The 12618-nt window shown below is 41.7% G+C and overlaps 1 protein-coding gene across 5 annotated transcripts in view; it reads right to left on the minus strand.

The window, feature by feature from the left end:
* LOC121310040 (5'-AMP-activated protein kinase subunit gamma-2) overlaps positions 1-12618 on the minus strand; it is a 130609-nt gene that overhangs the window by 107558 nt on the left and 10433 nt on the right. The window contains exon 1 of one of the 5 annotated variants that reach the window (XM_041243279.1): positions 9762-9812. The exons of the other annotated variants lie outside the window; for them this stretch is intronic. The gene's annotated coding sequence lies outside the window, so the exon portion shown is untranslated. Of the gene's footprint in view, positions 1-9761; positions 9813-12618 lie in introns of those variants that run through there. 5 annotated transcript variants of the gene reach the window in all.

Genomic DNA, 12618 nt, shown 5'->3' on the forward strand with positions numbered 1-12618 from the left:
ACATCAAAGACAAGGCGCTGTTTATTACTTTCTCCTGTTCAAAGGGTATCACATCAAAGACAAGGCACTGTTCTCTACCAAGTACTGACTATATCTATTCATAACTCCTTCCACACAGTGAGATTAACAGCCTGATTAACAGTGTCACGCCACTGCTGTGCCAGGACCAAAAAGCTCCAGTGGAATACCGAATCTGGCTCAAAGTGCAGCGCCGTCAGGATTGGTCAGAGAACGCTGTCATTGGTGTGGCGGGTCACGGCCGGAAGTACAACACAGTGCTTGGCTCGCAGAACCACTATTTGTGTCTTTTATGCCGATTAGAAGCCTGCAATAAATGAGACGCAGGCTTACTTGGGTTTCCCATTAATTTCATACAGTTCTGTGTTTCTTGGGCCTTTGAGTCAGATACCGCTAGCCAATAATACATAGGCTTATATACATGCAGCATAGTCTCTAGCATACAAGCCTTTACATTTCAAACTGCAGTATCCACAAAAATCTACATAATAATCTTGAGAAGAACATCGTTCAGAATACTGGATGTATAATCTGTTGGATTTTGTGTTAAATTTCTGAAATTAGTAAGTCTGCTGCATTTTGTTGCAAAAAAATATATTGTAACGATCTTGGTTAACACAGACAGGCACATCACACAAGGCGAGGCAATCCACACACGGGCGTAGAGCGGGCGTGAACCCGGGGCCTCTCGTACTAAAGCATATCGCCGATACCGCTGTACAAAAGGACGGTTCCCTTTCAAGGAGCATATATCGGGCTTATGTCTTCGTGTGTGATTACATCACCTGGCAGCCCTACTGCTGCCTTCCCCCGTGCACGCTAAAATATCATTAAATAAAAATGCATTTCAAGGTAAGCTTGTCTTTTAAAACATTGTTCTAGTATGATAACTACATTGCATTCACGTTTGCAATTGTAACAGGCATTGTTGGGTGATACTGTACACTGCCGTCAGGGATTCTGTCCTGTCCCGTCGGTGAGATGAGATGAGGTTAAAAGCTCTAAAACCATGAATGCAGAGGAACCTGAATCTTTTGTATTGTGGTTAGACGCTTGCTTGCAGTGCACAAGGTCATGGTTCACACCCAGCCTCTGTCCTGTAACACAATGTTAAGTAATCTCTGCGTGCACAATGATGACCCCTGATGGTAAGATGATGTAATGGGTTGCTAAATAAACTCTTGAAAACAGGTGGTATTGCATAGTGGTTAAGAGCCTGCTTTGGGGCACAGTTGGGTTAGGCCTATTCACTGCCTGTTACTCTGGGTTCTTGACACAAAGCACCAGATCAGAAAAGAGATTTCATTCCCAAGTGCAAAGTAACATTAGCACCGTGCCGAGCTGTCCTTGGTGTTTGTATAGCAGCGCTGAGAGCACTTGAGTCCAGTGCCAAAGCTGGCACTGTTTAATGACTAATCTAATCTGCAGTCTTATCAAAACCTTGATGATATTCTGCAATAACCTTGTAGATAGTGAGGCAAAAAAAAACACAAAGCTGTCCTCCTCTCAGAAACACTTGGGCCACAGTACACTTGAGGAGTTCGGGCTCTGCAAGCTACAAAGCCAACAACAGAGCCGTGCTGCTGGGTAATTACACTTTTGGTTTCCAACCATGAAAATGGAACGAAAAATAAATCTTCTCCATGTGTACAGATTTCAAAAACCTCATTAACAAATCTTTATTATTCTGAAAGTTGTTTTTAACAAGTCAACTAAACAATATTTCTTCCCACTGACCTGCTGCATGTGCTGTAATATGCACACATAACTTAGATCCTGCTCCACCTGCACCATCCTTTAGTTTGTAACTTATATTTCTAATCGGAACTGTTTTCAAAAGCAACATTAATCATATTTATTCCATTATTATTATTATTATTATTATTATTATTATTATTATTATTATTATTATTATTATTATTATTATTATTATTATTATTTTCAATTAGTTATCAGGAGCTTGTTTACATGCTTACAAAGGTTCCTTTCTAGGAAATCTCTTACATGGAGTGTGTTTTCATGCATACTAAACTGTATTATCAGGAGCACTCTTACAGGGAGTGTGATTCATGCATACTAAACTGTATTATCAGGAGCACTCTTACAGGGAGTGTGCACTCATGCATACTAAACTGTATTATCAGGAGCACTCTTACAGGGAGTGTGATTCATGCATACTAAACTGTATTATCAGGAGCACTCTTACAGGGAGTGTGCACTCATGCATACGAAACTGTATTATCAGGAGCACTCTTACAGGGAGTGTGCACTCATGCATACTAAACTGTATTATCAGGAGCACTCTTACAGGGAGTGTGCACTCATGCATACTAAACTGTATGATCAGGACCACTCTTACAGGGAGTGTGATTCATGCATACTAAACTGTATTATCAGGAGCACTCTTACAGGGAGTGTGATTCATGCATACTAAACTGTATTATCAGGAGCACTCTTACAGGGAGTGTGATTCATGCATACTAAACTGTATTATCAGGAGCACTCTTACAGGGAGTGTGATTCATGCATACTAAACTGTATTATCAGGAGCACTCTTACAGGGAGTGTGCACTCATGCATACTAAACTGTATGATCAGGACCACTCTTACAGGGAGTGTGATTCATGCATACTAAACTGTATTATCAGGAGCACTCTTACAGGGAGTGTGCACTCATGCATACGAAACTGTATTATCAGGAGCACTCTTACAGGGAGTGTGCATTCATGCATACTAAACTGTATTATCAGGAGCACTCTTACAGGGAGTGTGATTCATGCATACTAAACTGTATTATCAGGAGCACTCTTACAGGGAGTGTGCACTCATGCATACTAAACTGTATGATCAGGACCACTCTTACAGGGAGTGTGATTCATGCATACTAAACTGTATTATCAGGAGCACTCTTACAGGGAGTGTGATTCATGCATACTAAACTGTATTATCAGGAGCACTCTTACAGGGAGTGTGCACTCATGCATACTAAACTGTATGATCAGGACCACTCTTACAGGGAGTGTGATTCATGCATACTAAACTGTATTATCAGGAGCACTCTTACAGGGAGTGTGATTCATGCATACTAAACTGTATTATCAGGAGCACTCTTACAGGGAGTGTGATTCATGCATACTAAACTGTATTATCAGGACCACTCTTACAGGGAGTGTGATTCATGCATACTAAACTGTATTATCAGGACCACTCTTACAGGGAGTGTGATTCATGCATACTAAACTGTATTATCAGGACCACTCTTACAGGGAGTGTGCACTCATGCATACGAAACTGTATTATCAGGAGCACTCTTACAGGGAGTGTGATTCATGCATACTAAACTGTATTATCAGGAGCACTCTTACAGGGAGTGTGATTCATGCATACTAAACTGTATTATCAGGAGCACTCTTACAGGGAGTGTGCATTCATGCATACTAAACTGTATTATCAGGAGCACTCTTACAGGGAGTGTGATTCATGCATACTAAACTGTATTATCAGGAGCACTCTTACAGGGAGTGTGATTCATGCATACTAAACTGTATTATCAGGAGCACTCTTACAGGGAGTGTGCACTCATGCATACTAAACTGTATTATCAGGACCACTCTTACAGGGAGTGTGATTCATGCATACTAAACTGTATTATCAGGAGCACTCTTACAGGGAGTGTGCATTCATGCATACTAAACTGTATTATCAGGAGCACTCTTACAGGGAGTGTGCATTCATGCATACTAAACTGTATTATCAGGAGCACTCTTACAGGGAGTGTGATTCATGCATACTAAACTGTATTATCAGGAGCACTCTTACAGGGAGTGTGCACTCATGCATACTAAACTGTATGATCAGGACCACTCTTACAGGGAGTGTGATTCATGCATACTAAACTGTATTATCAGGAGCACTCTTACAGGGAGTGTGATTCATGCATACTAAACTGTATTATCAGGAGCACTCTTACAGGGAGTGTGCACTCATGCATACTAAACTGTATTATCAGGACCACTCTTACAGGGAGTGTGATTCATGCATACTAAACTGTATTATCAGGAGCACTCTTACAGGGAGTGTGATTCATGCATACTAAACTGTATTATCAGGACCACTCTTACAGGGAGTGTGATTCATGCATACTAAACTGTATTATCAGGACCACTCTTACAGGGAGTGTGATTCATGCATACTAAACTGTATTATCAGGACCACTCTTACAGGGAGTGTGCACTCATGCATACTAAACTGTATTATCAGGAGCACTCTTACAGGGAGTGTGATTCATGCATACTAAACTGTATTATCAGGAGCACTCTTACAGGGAGTGTGATTCATGCATACTAAACTGTATTATCAGGACCACTCTTACAGGGAGTGTGATTCATGCATACTAAACTGTATTATCAGGAGCACTCTTACAGGGAGTGTGCACTCATGCATACTAAACTGTATTATCAGGACCACTCTTACAGGGAGTGTGCACTCATGCATACTAAACTGTATTATCAGGAGCACTCTTACAGGGAGTGTGATTCATGCATACTAAACTGTATTATCAGGAGCACTCTTACAGGGAGTGTGATTCATGCATACTAAACTGTATTATCAGGAGCACTCTTACAGGGAGTGTGATTCATGCATACTAAACTGTATTATCAGGAGCACTCTTACAGGGAGTGTGATTCATGCATACTAAACTGTATTATCAGGAGCACTCTTACAGGGAGTGTGCACTCATGCATACTAAACTGTATTATAACTGATTCTAACTGAAATGTCACAGAAAAGATCATTTCACCTGTACTTAGTTCTACTATCATTTAAAGCAATGCTGATCCCCTGGGACCCCCAGCTGCCAATGTATTTGTTTCTGGTCCTGGTATAGTGCATTGCTTTTGGATGATGTACTGAGCTTATAAAACTAACCCATAATAAATGTACATGTCATGATCGATTAGCACTATTATTATGTTTTACCTGCTGTGTGTGATCTGTAACACTGTCACTACAGGTGCTGTTTTATACACAAATGGAAAACAGTAGCATGCATAACCCCCTGCATATAGAAAACAGCACCTCTTAATAAAAGCTCATTATAAATGCATGCACACATTTCAGGTGGTTAAGTGAGTACAGACTATTTTACTGTATTTGCTGTCCCACCCCTTTTAAAGGTTTCCCATAGTAAAAGCACAGCAAAGTGTAATAAAGCACAGTGAAACCATGGTCAAGCATTGTAAAGAATAACAAGGTAAGGTAAAGCTTATTATTAAACATAGCAAACCAGTGTAAACTATGGTAAATGCACAGTATAACCATGGGGAAAAGCATGGGGAAACTGCAAAACAATACGGTACAGAATTACAGTGGTAAACTTTTATAAGGGACCTTTTGATAAGAATCATAAAGGCAGGGAATTGACATCAGAAACTATTACTGCTTTTAGAAAGATTTTGGCTGCAGAGTTTGCTTTGGCCTGATAATCTGCCCCACCTTATTTACAAGGTGCTGCATTGTCCCAGACTGCAGGTCAGGTTGAATTATGAGATAGATCCACCCTAGAGGCTCCTCCTACCCTCACACGAATCAGCCACCACCCCATCATATTTCACAACTGTGAACACTGAACAAGTCGCACCATTTACTGTCTGGCAGCCAACTTGCATATTCTGCATTCCAGCTTCTGCCACATGAAGAAAGAGGGTCTCCAAGAAGAAATTACACAATTTAATACACAGCCATTCGCAAGATTTATCAACAGGGTGGAACATATTCCATATGCCAGGTTTCCCTGACATTACAGATAGGTGTCCCTGTCATGCCCTTTCATATATTACTAATGCATACAATGTAGACTATGCATATTACAAAATAAAGGATTTCTCAGTGACTCGTGTCCATTTCTAGTTTAAACATAGCCAGTGGGCTATGGACTATCTACAATGAGGAGCATTTGATTAGTTAGCAGTTAAACAGTGATTGTGTGAGATACTCTTAATAACTGTTATTTAAATAAAACAGTATGTAACAGATCACCACCAAACATTACCAAAATGTTCTTCTCCCAACCTTATAAAAAATCTAAAATGATGGGCTCTAAGATTCCTCTGCAGATATAAAACCCTTTCAGAAAGACTTTCTTCTCTGATATACTGTCACGAGGATGGCTGGTGGAGGACATCACAGACCCGGTAGATACAGGCACTGTGGTATGAAATGCGCTGCTTGCGCTTTTATTAAACAAATAAGCAAAAATAAAAGGGTTACACAAAACACAAAAGAAAAAGGCACTTTGGCCAAACGAAAGAAAGAAAGAAACAATACTAACAGCAACAAGGAGTATGCTGGTTGCAATTGTTTATCTTTTTAAACTATTATTTTCCCTCCTGTCTCCACTCTCGTTCTCCACTCTGAACCCTTCCTCGAGCAGCCTAACTGCGGCTCTCTTATATTGGTGACTGAAGTAACTTAAAAAAAATGATGGTGAGTAAGTAGATTCAAGAAAATGCACAGAGTCCTTTCCTTCAATCAGTTGCCAGGTTTATTGAAATATGCAGGGAGTCTGGTCCCAGGTACAGGACAAACACAATACTCAACATTATAATGTTTGCATGACATTAAATACCCTTCTGTATAGATGGTCCACCTCCCCTTTCTCTGACATTAACCAATGGTCAAGGTAATTTAATTTATTGTGTGAGTGTTAATGTGTGTGTGTGTGTGTGTGTGGTCTAGTGTGACAACCTCTGAACTCGGTGCATTCTTCACACTCCTGGAGACAAAAGGTCCATACATCTGCCTTTTGTTATCTCCTTGCGACCCCCTTTGATGCCAGTGGGATTATCTCTTTTGATCTCTCTGAAGTCTTTAGAGCCTGTTCCCTTCTAGTCCACAGCATTGTTATCTCGTTAGCTTGCAGTCATTGTTGGTCAAGAGTTTGTAGACCCAACGTCTCTATCAATGGTTAGCAGTACATGCAATCTGAACCAAACAGTCTGCTATCTGCAATATTAGTCTCTTTTCAGAAAAGAACACCAGTATAGCTCTGCCAGTCCACATGCGTAGCAAACCCCTAATCAATTCTCGATCCATGTTTTCCAACAGTGACCGAGGGATCAACTAGCTGTCAATTACTGTATTATCCCTCGGTCCCCTTCTGCACGGGTTTACTATGGATGCGTGACTATCAGCTAATTATATACTTAGCAGCTGATCAGTCACGCCTTCCCATGAGCTATTTAAAATATAAATGATGGAACATTTTATTTAGATATAAATTCAATTTTGGTCTTAGAATGCAACTCACAGAATGGGTTAAAGATTAAGTCAGATTCTGGTTAAATTCCTACTTAGACAGTAATTTGATAAAGATGTTTCTGGTCACTTTGTCCTGTCAGGTACTCTGCACATCCACTACTGCAGTAAGACCTATCAGACACTGTCAGGTACTCTGCACATCCACTACTGCAGTAAGACCTATCAGACACTGTCAGGTACTCTGCACATCCACTACTGCAGTAAGACCTATCAGACACTGTCAGGCACTGCACATCCACTACTGCAGTAAGACCTATCAGACACTGTCAGGTACTCTGCACATCCACTACTGCAGTAAGACCTATCAGACACTGTCAGGTACTGCGCATCCACTACTGCAGTAAGACCTATCAGACACTGTCAGGTACTCTGCACATCCACTACTGCAGTAAGACCTATCAGACACTGGCAGGCACTGCACATCCACTACTGCAGTAAGACCTATCAGACACTGTCAGGTACTCTGCACATCCACTACTGCAGTAAGACCTATCAGACACTGGCAGGCACTGCACATCCACTACTGCAGTAAGACCTATCAGACACTGTCAGGCACTCTGCGCATCCACTACTGCAGTAAGACCTATCAGACACTGTCAGGCACTCTGCGCATCCACTACTGCAGTAAGACCTATCAGACACTTTGAAAAGCTGCAATTGGCTTTGCAAGATAGCAGTTTGTTTTTCTGTACGATTGCGTAACAACAATTCACAGGACTGTATCAGTAAACAACTGAAAAAACAACACCCCACCCCCCACGGCCTTGCGTAGACACTGTGTTGTGTACATTATAGATACAAGCGAAGATAAGTTAAAAAGATAACACAACTGAAAACACACAGTTACAGTACTTTCTGGATTTCATAAGAAGCAGAATTGACCCAAGTGGACCATATTAGTACAGTGGTCTGCAAAACATCTCATATTAGTACACCAGTCTGCAAACCGTCTCATATTAGAAGAGCGGTCTGCAAAACTTCTCAATAAAACATACTACTGACTTTCTCCTTCGAAGACCAAAGCATTCAATGTTTGTGGGCTTCAGCTTTTAAGCAGTATACAGACTACAGTGACCACAGACTAACTCATTTCTAACTCTTTTAGCTCTGCCACTTATGTGATCTCAGAACTGGTTCCTCTCACAGCAAGGTTTGCTCCACTACCTTCTGAAGTTCACACGTCCTTACATTCCTGACAACTATGTGTAAAATCTTCAAGCGGCTGGACGTTCCTGAAGATTTCAGCCCTGAAACAATCAGTATTTTAACCTGATGTCAGATACCAAGGTCTCACATATTTCATAAAAGTACAGCACAGCCTCAGAGTTACAAAAACCTTCAGAGTGCAGGTTTTCTTAAGTCTGAAGTTATCAGTGGTTTTAATAAATGTTATGAACACCTTGGGAATAGAGGTCGTTCTTAAGTCTGAAATTATCAGTGGTTTTAATAAATGTGTACACCTGCTATCGACAGCCTCAATCTGGTGAGTAACACAAAGACACAGCACAGTAATGCAATATCATATTGTCAGGGTTTGAAAGGCTTTAAAATTGGACAGGACTGTACATAGAAAAAGGTTACATTTAACATACCATTGAAATTGAACTGTAACAAAACACAGGTTTAAATGTCCAGGAAAGCATGGGTTAACATAGTGCTTGTTTTTATTTTAAACACAATACCGGTAAGTACATGAAGCTTGCTCAGTCATTTAGTTTTTTTGTCTTGAAAGAAAAATCCCTGAGCTTTGTTTAAAACTAAAACGTTCCTAGTAAAGTTGCCTGCACTTGCTTTGGAATCTGCCTCATCTATGTCTGGATTTATTTGGTGGTATAGTAATCTTTGAAGTATGAAACCTGGTTGAAATATTTTAATATTTCTGTTCTCCGGGTCTTGTGAAATTCCTGACATTTGAATTGGTGTAGATAAAGTGAGATCGTGTAGCGATCCTGAGTAGTGGCCCCGATAGAAAAAGGAACTCATTTTAGGGATATTTTGAATATAACCCAAAGTTTTCAGTTGTTCATGTCAATTTTATTTTTTAGGATAATCACAATGTGACACACCAAGTTGCATCGTCTGTAGTAAACTACTTGTGCATTCAGTGTTAATAAAATGCATGTGCTACTGAGAATACAGACATTACTGCAGAATAAGCTCATCAGAAAACATTTCAGCACTGTAAAGAACATGATAAACCCCATTGCTGCACGGGGCTCTGCATGAGTCTGTCCTGCACTGCAGCAATGACTGCATTCTCATCATCAAGGTCCTATCAGAGTCATAGCAATCGATAGAGACACATTACACAGCCACCAAACCATATCTATCCATAACGGGAAACGAAGATTACATTTCATAACAGGCTGGACTCGGTGCATGAATGTGACTCATTAGTAAAAACAGTATAAAAGCATTCATACCTTTCAAAAAAGTCCATTTATTTTTCCATAGGAATGCCAGAGGAACAGGTTTGACTGTGACAAACCAACTTAAACATCCCGATATTAGTTTTGGCTTTGCCACAATTGTACTTTGCCTTAGTGTTTCAAAGGGCAGGACAGATATCAAACAGAAATAAGTGGTCAACACTGATGTGCATGTCCCTTGAAGCGGGCCGTTTAAAGATGCAGTATCATTGTTTAACCTTTGTGCTGTACATGCATTCCTTTCATGCTGTGTTTCGTTGTTCTCTAGTTTTCACATTGTGGAGACCCACCTCCTCGCTGGGTGACCTGAGACAATCCTTTGTGCATTTTAGATTTACATGCTGGAAGCAAAATCCCATCCATCACAGTGCAACATTCTACCTGAACCACAACCAGCTGATCCTACACAGAGACTGAAAACTGGAGCACCAGAGAACTGGAAATACATGAGCAGGTACTTAATATGTTTGGTACATAAAATTTTATGTTGGACTGATTAACTCAAAGAGATAAATAATCACTTGGGCTCTCTGCCTTTGTTCCATATTAACCTCAGAGGTTTACAAATCCCAGACCTAATCTCTCCAGGAATGAATGACCTCTTTTCATTTGGGATTTCATTCAGTCATACAAGCACAGCTCTCATGCTGACACCTTGTAGCCCTACAGCCTGGGATTAAACAAGGGTGTCTTGTGTCTGTTGTGTAACTGGCACTGTTGTGTGACACATTGCTGTTATGGATTCTGTCCCGTCGGTGAGATGTCATGAGGTTGAAAGCTCTAAAACCACAAATGCAGCCCGTCTCTTTTGCATTCTGGAATTGTGTTTCAAATAAATTTAAGGGCACATAAGGACCTTTGTATTTCATTTTGTTACATGTTCCCATGTGTTGCTACAACTGTTTGCGTAAGGTGTGTGTATTGTTTTAATTTATTTTATTTTTTTTACATTTAGACCACTTTTTTAAACTTTTAAATTGCATTCCCTGCCTCAAGATGGCTTCCCATGTACCTGCATTGACCGCTCAGAACTACATTTGTAACTGAGATAGATTTACCAGTGAGGAGGATGATGGGAAAAAACAGCAGGCAGGATCATGTCTCAGTTACGGGGCAATGATTATGATCTCATTCTCCCATGGCTTGAGGAGAGAGACTCTGCTGGGGATAGGGCTGCTCTCCGTCGCTTAGTTCTCCTCAAGAACTTCCTACAGGGAGAGCAGTCCAGCTCACCTGCCAGTGCTTTGGCCGCGTGTTCTGGCCCTAGGCATCTGGCACAGGATTGGTGCTCGTCTTGCCTGGGCAGCTTTGCCATGCACTGGTCACACTGGTGGAACACAGAGGAGGACCCAGTCGATGGACCGACATGACTTTGCAGGTGAAGCTGCTGCACTCAGTGCCGATAGTAGCGTGGTCGGTGCCGGGCTGTAGACGCTTTAGAGCGATTCAACGGTGCCAAATTAGTCGCTGCCGGGATCGGCATCGAGAAGAGCGCTGTCGGTGCCGGGCTGTAGACGGCCCTGAAGCTATTCATTGGTGCCGAATCAGTCGGTGCCAGAATCGGTGTTGAAAAGAGTGCGGTCGGTGCCGAGTCAAATCGGTGCCGGGCTGTAGCGGCTCCGAAGAAGTTCACCGGTGCCGAATCAATCGGTGCGGGGAACGATGCCGAGGAGAGCACTTTCGATGCAGAACAGTCGGTGCCGAGTGGACCTGTTACAAGGCCGGTGCCGATGGTAGGCACAGTCGGTGCCTGGCTGTAGGGGGCTCTGAAGAGATTTACACCGGTGCCAAGTCAATCGGGACCAGGTAGGCGCTGTTTTTCTCAACCTTGTAGTCGGCGGGAAAAACCGCGGTCGATGTCGGGGTATGCAGCCGATCCAGTCGGCATGGTTGCCGAGGACAAGCACAGCCGCGCTAGGAAAGCCTGAGGCTTGAGAGGGGCACTAGGCCTGAGCTGTTTTTTTTGTTCGTTTTTTTTTCTGGTTGCTGTGACCAATTAAATCGGCGTAGAGGACGGCGCCGCGAGCCCGCGGAGTCTCCTTACAGTGCCACAACAGCTCTTCACACGGTATATCAACTACACAAGGCCTCGTGCAGTGAAAAAAGAGCAATGGCCGCTGCCAATCTCATAAGACAGGTCGAAACCAGCTCTAGTTAGTAAACTGACATGAGAATTAGACGAGAGCACACTTAACAATGCTCAAAAGCGCGATTTTACCATGGAATTTTATAAATTTGCAGGTAAAACCCAACAAACCAGCCAATTTTGGAACAAGAAAGCAAATGCAATCTGACCTGTCTCAGTGGAGTGAGAGAGAAAATGGTGATGTGCTACTGTGAGGATGTCCCTCTTCAACAGGAGGTGGGAGGGACTTCCCCCTCTCAGCAGGGCCCTGATAGGGCAGCTTTTTTATATATGCTCAGTGATTGAGTCAGTCAGAGAGGCTCTTCCCATTTGGTAATGGTTGTCATTCGAATTGAAAGGGAACCATGCAGTTATGAAAACCTTGCTGAGCTTGCCTTAGGTACAAGACAATATGTCAGTGTGACTTTCATTGACCTGATCAAACAATATTATGATGTTTTCACACAGTGCTTTGTGTAATACATGTGGTTTACTTTCTAGATCTTGAAAGTATGAGAGATTTCATTGGTAATATGTTTACCTATATATGCACACACATATATATATACACACACACACACACACACACATAGTGCCTATAGAAAGTCTACACCCCCTTTCAAAATATTCACCTTTTATTGGCTTATAGCCTGGAATTAAAATGTGTGTATATATATATATATATATATATATATGTGTGTGTGTGTGTGTGTGTGTGTGTGTGTG

The sequence above is a fragment of the Polyodon spathula genome, chromosome 3 (assembly GCF_017654505.1).
Source record: "Polyodon spathula isolate WHYD16114869_AA chromosome 3, ASM1765450v1, whole genome shotgun sequence".
Classification (NCBI taxonomy): domain Eukaryota; kingdom Metazoa; phylum Chordata; class Actinopteri; order Acipenseriformes; family Polyodontidae; genus Polyodon; species Polyodon spathula.